The sequence below is a fragment of the Arachis ipaensis genome, chromosome B09 (assembly GCF_000816755.2).
Source record: "Arachis ipaensis cultivar K30076 chromosome B09, Araip1.1, whole genome shotgun sequence".
Lineage (NCBI taxonomy): Eukaryota > Viridiplantae > Streptophyta > Magnoliopsida > Fabales > Fabaceae > Arachis > Arachis ipaensis.
This window is the reverse complement of record NC_029793.2, coordinates 4220738-4229899: the sequence shown is the minus strand read 5'-3', so window position 1 is coordinate 4229899 and position 9162 is coordinate 4220738.

Below are 9162 nucleotides of genomic sequence, written 5' to 3'. Positions count from 1 at the left end.
ATATTATTAGTTAAAAAAATATTAGATAATTATCAGAATTTATTATTTTTTATTATCATTTTTAGCCATCAATTTAATTATCTTAATTTAGTAATTCATATGTTAATAACATAACCAAATCTTTGTAACATTTTCTTTTTTCATTTTTTTTCGTACAAAACTCCAAAACCTAGAAATTAGGCACTCTAAAGAAAAAGTATTTATATTGGTAATTATTAAAGGACTAATTTCACTTATGTACCGAAATCGAATGTTATTACCTCTTTAATATGTTAAATATTGTTAATTATTAAGATACTTGAGGGGCAGATTAACTAATACTTTTAATTTAATTGGCTGTGTTTAATTTATTCCTATGATATTTGGAATGTGAAATTCCCACCCTCTTATGATAGGAATAAAAATCACTTGAGAATATGTATTTTTGGATGCCTATACAATTAAGTTAAACTTGAGAATCATTCTTTAAAACACATGAAACATTAACTAAAGAATTATTATACGTTATTCCCAGGTAATAACAATTCCTAGAAACAAGTTGAAACACTAGGTTAGTTTACCAAAAGTTTGATTCACGAAAATAAGAAAAAAACCTCCATTGGTGATGAGAGAGATATATTTAGAGTTTTTCAACTCGAATTAGTTCCAAAATAGGAATGGTAGGAAAAAGTTGATACAAAATCAATATATATATATAAGCTTGTTCATATGTATATGTATGTATAAATATATAAATTGGTATATTAGGTTGGATCTTGTCGCCTCTAACTCCAACAAGCTTCCTTTGATAAGCAAAAGATTATTAATTAATTACTCTGAAAAATAATAATGTGCACTTGTTTTGTGTCACTATATATACGCTTTTGGATCCAAACTGAATATATATAATAACAATTATAAGTGGCCAAATGCACGAAGCCAAAGCTCTCTTACCTTGCATTATTATATTGTATTGTATACCCGTAACTCTTTTAAGCGCACTTCATCATAAAAAATTGCATGTAAGAAAAAGCAAAATTCAATGAGAAATAAAATGTTTGTTATAGTTCAACTCTTTTGCAGCATGCATTATTATATCTCAATCAACTATGTATGTTTGGTTTACAACTAATAATAAATCTATAGAAAGTACCACCGAACAATAAAAAATAATTCATAGAATTATTGGCGACAAAGATAGGGATCCGAGCTAGATTTGCAAAATTGCAAGTGCATATAAGAAATAAGAATTGAGCTGTTAAGTAATTGACCACCAACTCCTTCTTAGTAAAATAATACGATCATACACACTTATAAAAACCAAACATATATATTATTGTTGAGCTTTTAAAAAATTTTAGATTTGATATTTTAGTATTTAATATTTTTTTTAAATTTTAAAAAATTACTCTCATGGAATGATAAAACGGTCCTTTCATCGTTTTGAATCAAAATTTTGATATGCGACTCAAAAAAATAAATTTTTAATAAATTTTATTATAAGATAATTAGATTTTTAGGAATTAAAATTATTAAACTACTCTTCTATATTAGCCCATGACAACAATAAAGAAGTCTCGTGGCCCATAAATTCAGCCCAACAGAATACATAAATTCAATTACAATTTTAGTCTTTATTATTTTATCTTATCTTATCTTTATGTTATCTTCTCTTCTTATCTTATCTTTACTTTTATCTTTCATAGGACAATGCTCTATATATATTTAGTTTTACCCTCATAGTTTACAACACAAGTACAATTTCAATCAATCAATAATCAATAAAAGTTCGCATTCTTTTCTTTTCTTATTCTTTCACAATTTTATCAAAAATATCACTATATGACAAATTGAACTCTCTTTAAAATGATAGAAGGACTGATTTATTCGATGTAAGTTGTTGAAAGGTGTTGATGGTGTGGGCAACAGCACCTTTGAGAGAGAACTTCGAAAAAAAAGATTCAATTGTAAAATTTAATAAGATAAAATGGTAAATCTCAGTTATTAGAAAAGTCTACATACATATATATACACTTTCTACAATGCACCTCAACTGCAGTAGAACCAAGCCTCTCTAACTAACTAATAGTAATGAACTTGATGAGCTTTCACCTGATAAATTTACCTAAGCTACTAACATACACTATATATAACAGCTACTGACTTACACTATACTAACAACCTATAGCTCTAAACATAAAGGTCAAGTGACATCTTCCCTTAACTTAGGAGCATATATGTTCAACATTCCAAGTTTGTTCCGTAACCCACTGAACACTGTGGGTGCAAGTGCCTTAGTGAGCAGATCAGCCACTTGCTCATGAGTCGAAATCGGTAGTAAGTGAATCAGTCTTTTTTGAAGTTTATTTCTTACCACATGACAATCTATTTTTATGTGTTTTGTTCTCTCGTGGAAAACAGGATTGGATGTAATGTATATAACCGATTGGCTATCACAAAAGATGTTAATAGCCTTGGAAAGGGGAACTTACAAGTCTCTTAATATGTAACTAATCCATTGTGCTTTTCGAGTGGTACTTGCCAAAGCTCGATACTCAGCCTCAGAGGATGAAGAGGCCACTGTCAATTACTTTTTTCTCTTCCACGATATGAGTGAGTTTCCCAGATAGAAGCAATAGGCCAAAATTTACTTCCTTGTGTCTAGGCATGCTGCCCAGTCTGAATCTGAGAACCCAGTCAGATTGTAATTTACCTCTGAAGTGAAGAACAACCCTGCTGCCGGTGCTCCCTTTAGGTACCTGAGCACATGATGTGCTGCCTGCATATGTTGAGTGGTCGGACAGTAAAAAAATTGACTGAGTTTTCCCACTGCATGGCTGATATCTGGTCTGGTATTGGCTAAGTACAACAGCCTCTGGTGCGGAATTTATAACCTACAAACTAACCGGTAAGTGCACCGGGTCGTAACAAGTAATACCTCAGGTGAGTGAGGGTCGATCCCACGAGGATTGATGGACTAAGCAACAATGATTGAGTGATTGGCTTAGTTAGACAAACAGAAAATAGTGTTTGAGAGTTCAAAGACATTAAACAATATAAAGAATATTAAAAGAGCAAGTAAATAAGTTGGGAATATGTATGGAGAAAACAGTTAAGGTTTCAAAGTTATCTATTTTTCGGATTGACTTTTCTTATTAATTTATTTTAATCATGTAAGATTTAATTCATGGCAAACTATATGTGACTAGACCATAATTTCTTAGACCTTTCTAGTCTCTTCTAAAATTCATCAACTGCCAATTCATTGGTCAATTTATTCCAATTAGAAGGTGAAGCTTAATTCTAGTTTATATGCCACATAAATCCTAATTACCCAAATATAAGAGGATTATATGCCACGTATCCTGTTAAATCCAAATAATTAAAATTTAGGAGAATTTATTTTCAAGCTGTTGTTTTAAGTAAAGAGCTTTTCCAAGTTATACAAGAACTCAATTAGAACATGGGCCATACTTCTGTTCCACCCAAGTTCATAAGATAAAGAACGAAAACAATTCTTGAAATATAAATCAATACATGAATTAAAATAAAGAAAACAATAGAATCAATCCATACAAATAGACAGAGCTCCTAACCTTAACAGTGGAGGTTTAGTTGCTCATGGTTCAAAGAGGAAATAAGGATTCTGATAGAATGTATTTTGGTAGTCTGGAATGGAATGGCCTCTCCTCCTTTTTTTGGAATAATTCCAATCCCCTTTTATATCTAATCCTAATAAATTTAAAATATATCTTCTAAAACTATAATAATATCTTTTCCTATTTTGAATTAAAAATAAAGTTTAAATATGAATTAATTAAAGCAATCAGCATGTCTTCAATTGATGGATGGGGACCACTTGCTTCGTAGGGTCCACGCTTAACTTTGAGTGGGCATAACCATTCTTGTGTGAATCTCCCTTGAGTCTCTGCTATCCCCTGACTATAGTCTGTGTTTCTGGGCCGAAAACTGGGTCAAAACTCGGCCTGAAATCGCCCCCAGCATTTTCTGTGAATTCTGCATGTCGCGCATGTCACGCGTACGCGTCAGTCACGCGTATGCATCGATGATCTTCTTCACGTGTCACGCGTACGCGTCACGCACGTGCACATGTCGCTCCTCGCTGGTCAGCTCCTTGGTTTCTTCTCTTTCTCTGTAGAAACTCCATCAAATCCATCTGAATGCTACCTAAAATAAACAGAAATGCACAAGACTCAAAGTAGCATCCATAGTGGCTAAAAGATAATTAATTCTTGATAAAACTTAACAAATTACATGCAAATTCATTAGGAAAAGATAGGAAAGATGCTCACGCATTAGCCTCCCAACTATCTTTCTGTAGCCTCGAGTGATCCTTCAATGTCTCTCCCTTTTCTGTGGACAGCTTCACTATATTGTCTAAAGGTGTAGTCGCAGGCTTGCATTCTTCGAACCTTGTCTCCTTTAAAAGATCCATAACATACTTCCTTTGATAGAGAGCAATCCCCTTCTTTGACCTTGCAACCTCCAGTCCTAGGAAGAATTTGAGGTCTCATAAATCTTTGATCTTGAACTTCTCATCTAAGATTCCTTTAATTTGGTTGATTTCCTTCTCATCATTTTCCGCTATCACCAAATTGTCCACATATACCAGCAACGCTGTAAAACCAAATTCTGTCCCCTTTGTAAACAAAAAGTGGTTGGATGCTGATTTGGTGTACCCAGCTTCTACCAATACTAAGTGTAGCATGTGATTCCATTCCCTACTTGCTTGTTTAAGCCTATATAACGACTTTCTAGCTTGTAAACTTTTCCTTCTTCAACATCTAAGCATTGTGGTGGCTTCATGTATACCTCCTCCTTGAGTATACCATGCAAGAAAGCAGTATTCACATCGACTTATTTAAGCATCCAACCCTTCATGGCAGCTAGAGCCAACATAATCCTCAATGTTTTCAACTTCACCACTGGGCTGAAAGTGTCTAAATAATCGATACCAGCCACTTGTGTGTATCTTTTTGCCACTAACCGGGTCTTATACCTCTCTATTGAACCATCCGGATTATGCTTTATCTTGAAAACCCACTTGCTTCTAATCACCTTCTTTCCATGTGGTAGAGTTGTGAGCTTCCATGTCTTGTTCAACTCTAGAGCCTTGAGCTCAGCATTGATGGCTTCTTGTAAACAACATTGTGAGATTACCTCTTCATAATATTTTGGCTCAACATCATTGGTTAATGCAAGTGAATATACCTTATGCAATGTAGAAAGTGAATCATATGACACAAAATTTGAAATTGGATACCTGGTTTTGATGCAATTGATGGACCGATTGGACCCAACATTATTAATGGTGGTGCTTACACAAACAAAATCTTTTAAATGAGTGGGTGATCATTTCTTCTTTGTAGATCTTCTAAGTGTACTATGTTCAATTTCTCTTGGTTGGATGTTTTCTATGTTTGGCTCACAAGTGTCCTCATGAGGCCTTATCGAGTTATCTCAATAACTATTGGCCAATTTTCAGTTTGGGAATATGAAAAGGGGTCTTGTTCCGGTTCTAGCATTTCAGGTCTTGGTGTAAGTGGCATAGTAATTTTAGATTCGGGTGTATGTGTTTGTTTGTGCTTGTTTTGTGCAAAAGAGAAGTAATTTTCATAAAATTCAAAATTTTTTGAGACAAAAACTTCCTTGGATTTCAAATCAAGTAGAACATATCCTTTTGCTCCCTCCCTAAATTCAAGGAATGCGCACTTCGGTGCTCGGGGATCCAATTTGGATCGATGAGCAGTGAGGGTCCTGCCATAAGCTAGACAACCAAACACTCGTAAGTGCACTAGATCAGGGAGAGAATCATGTAAAATTTGGAATGGAGATTTATTCTTAAGAAAAGTTGAAGAAATTCTGTTCAATAAGAAAACAGCATGCTTGAGAGCAAAATTCCAAAAGCAGTGTGGAATTTGAGATTGAAATAGAAGAGCTCTACTAATGTTGAAGATATGTTGATGCTTACTTTCCACTATTCCATTCTGTTGAGGTGTTTCAACGCAGGAAGTTTGATGCAAAAAATTCCAATTTTAGCAAAAACATATTCCATACAAAATTATGGACCATTGTCAAACCATATGAATTTTATTGATTTATTAAACTGAGTTTGAATGAAAGTTACAAAATATTGAAGTAAAATACATGCTTCAGATTTCAACTTCATCAAATACACCCATGTATACCGAGATTTATTTTTTACAATGGTGAGAAAATATCTATGACCACTACTTGAATGTACACCAAAAGGTCCCCAAATATCTACGTGTACAAGTTCAAACAGTACAGTTGGTTGAAAACTACTTACAGAAAAAGGGAGTCATTTCTGCTTGGCAAAATGGCAAGCATCGCACGGAGCTACTTTATTATCTAATGAGATGAAGGAGAAATCTCGCTTCATCTGTTTTAGCCTATCATTGGGTAAGTGTCCTAACCTATAATGCCATATACAAGGATCCAAACTATGATTATTATGATTATTATTGACAACTGAACAGATTTGTGCACTAGAACATGGGAGTTTCGAAACCTCATTATTTAATATGTAAAGACCACCATTCTCCTTAGCTGCTCCAATCGTCCTCATCAAGCTCAGATCTTGTATCTCACATTTTGTGTCAGTAAAAATCATTTGACAATGCAATCAGGAAGTGAGTTTTGAAACCAAAATTAGTTTGAAGTTGAAGGATGGAATGTATAATGCGTTATGCAGCAGAAGTTCATTGGAAAAAATAATAGTTCCCATAATAGTGCTTGTGGTCCAGGCCCCATTGGGTAGCTTAACTATTATGGGAGCTACTTGTTTATATGTATAAAAATCACTTAGGCAATAAGATACATGGTCAATAGCACCTATATCAATTACTCAAGACAAGAATTTATTTGGAGAAACATCTAATGCATTAATGTTAGTTTTAAAATGTAAAATTCTTCCCACTATTCCTATAGGAGGGACTACCGAATGCTCTAATTTACCTTGATGAGGTATATCGGGTAAAACCTTTGATGCCATCAAGTTGATATTATGGGAGTGCTCTCCTAGGCTCTTGTTGAGAAGAGTAAGCAATGATTGCTTTTGTTCAAGAGTGAACTCCAACGTGTCACCCCCAACCTTTTCCAAATGAGCGGAACGTGATGAAAGGTTATTCTCACTGAGCTTCTTTGAATCACCCTTAGTGACTAGGGAGGCTGCAAAATTTCCAACTCCTTCTGCAGCATTGTGTCCCTTGAAGTTCGGTGGGTAGCCGTGTTTCTTGTAACACACGTCAATGTTGTGACCCAACATTCCACAGTGCGAGCATTGCACCTTTCCTCTCCCTCCCTGACTCCTTCCGCCTTTAACCCTTCCTTTTCCTCTGCGATTTCCTGGGTTTGCTGTGTTTAAGGGAGTAGTGGCATAGGCAATTTTGACTTCTGGATTAATGTCCATATTCAAGAATTGACGTTCCTGCTGTGTCAACATGTATCCAACAACATAATATGAGACCTAACATTCAAAAATTGCTCATTTAGGCCTCTCAAAAAATGAGCTACTTGATCCTCAATTCTATATTGTTGCATTATACCTAGGCCACAGTTACACTTTTATGAACAATCACAGTCAGGAATAGATCTAAAACTTTCAAGGTCTTCCCAAATAGTCTTCAACTTAGTGAAATAAGATGTTACATCAAGGTCTCCTTACCTAATTGCAAAAAGTTCCTCCTGTAATTCTGCTACTCTGAATCTATCCCTTTGACAGTATCTGTGCTTCAATTCAGTCCACAAACTACTTGCCACAGTGTTCCAGACAACACTTCGTGATATATTAGGACTAAGAGAGTGATTAATCAATGCCACAACATATGTGTTACATCTATCCCATGCTTCAAAATTTTCATCATCCTTATCAAGCCTAGGCAGGCTACCATCAACAAACCTTACTTTATTCTTTTCCTTCAGCCCCCAAAGTATAGCTCTACTCTAGTCACCATAATTTTTACCATCAAGTGTAACAGTAGAAAGAGGTGTACTAGTACTTTCAGATGGATGAAGGTAGTAAATGCTTGTCGGATCTTGATTCGGTTTGACATTCTTCTTGCTAAGGTTCGCTTGAAATGCTGTGATCTGGTTCAAAAAATTCATGAACGCCTCTGCGTTGACACCTTCCATCGGGAAATCACAATTGAACAACCTTCTTCATACAATCTCGTTGATCGGAGTTGCTGCCTCACAATTGAAGGAAGTGAGAGGGAGCACACTCTCATCAAGCTCTGTCGTTTGAGTTAGTAGGAAAAGAAGAAATCAGAAGAAGAAGAAGAAAGAGGTCAGACTTGAGAATTGGAGAAGGATTGGGAGAAAACAGGGGAAGTCACTGGAGGTTGAACCAAATCGCCAACCCTAACTTCAACGGAGAGTGTGAATCAACAAATTGAGAAGAAATCGCGAACCCTGGCGTCAATTCGGTGTTAAATTCGAGATTGAAATTGAAATCTAGATCGAGATCGCAAGGTGAGGGTAGAAATTGAGAACTTGGATCACCATTACCGTAACTGAACTCTTGCGAAAATTGGCAAGATTTCAAATCAAGCTGCGTCTTCCTCAATTTGAATTTCAGTGCTTGTCACACTCCACGCTCACCGCACCATATTAAAAGGTGTTGATGGTGTGGGTAGCAGTACCTTCGAGAGAGAACTTGAGAGAGAAAGATACAATTGTAAAACTTGATAGAATAAAATGGTGAATCCCAGTTATTAAAAGAGTCTACATACATATATATACACTCTCTACAATGCACCTCAACTACTACAGTAAAACCAAATCTCTTTAACTAACTAACAGTAATGAACTTGGTGAGCTTTTACCTGATAAATTTAAATAAGCTACTAACATGTACTATATATATATAACAGCTCCTGACTTACACTATACTAATAACCTATAGCTCTATACTTAAAATTTATTGAGAACTAATTTAAGTTTTTATTTATTATTATTATTATTATTATTATTATTATTATTATTCTAAATAAGCTTACTATATATATATAACAGCTCCTGACTTACACTATACTAATAACCTATAGCTCTATACTTAAAATTTATTGAGAACTAAGAGAACTAATTATTTATTATTATTATTATTATTATTATTATTATTATTATTATTATTATTATATC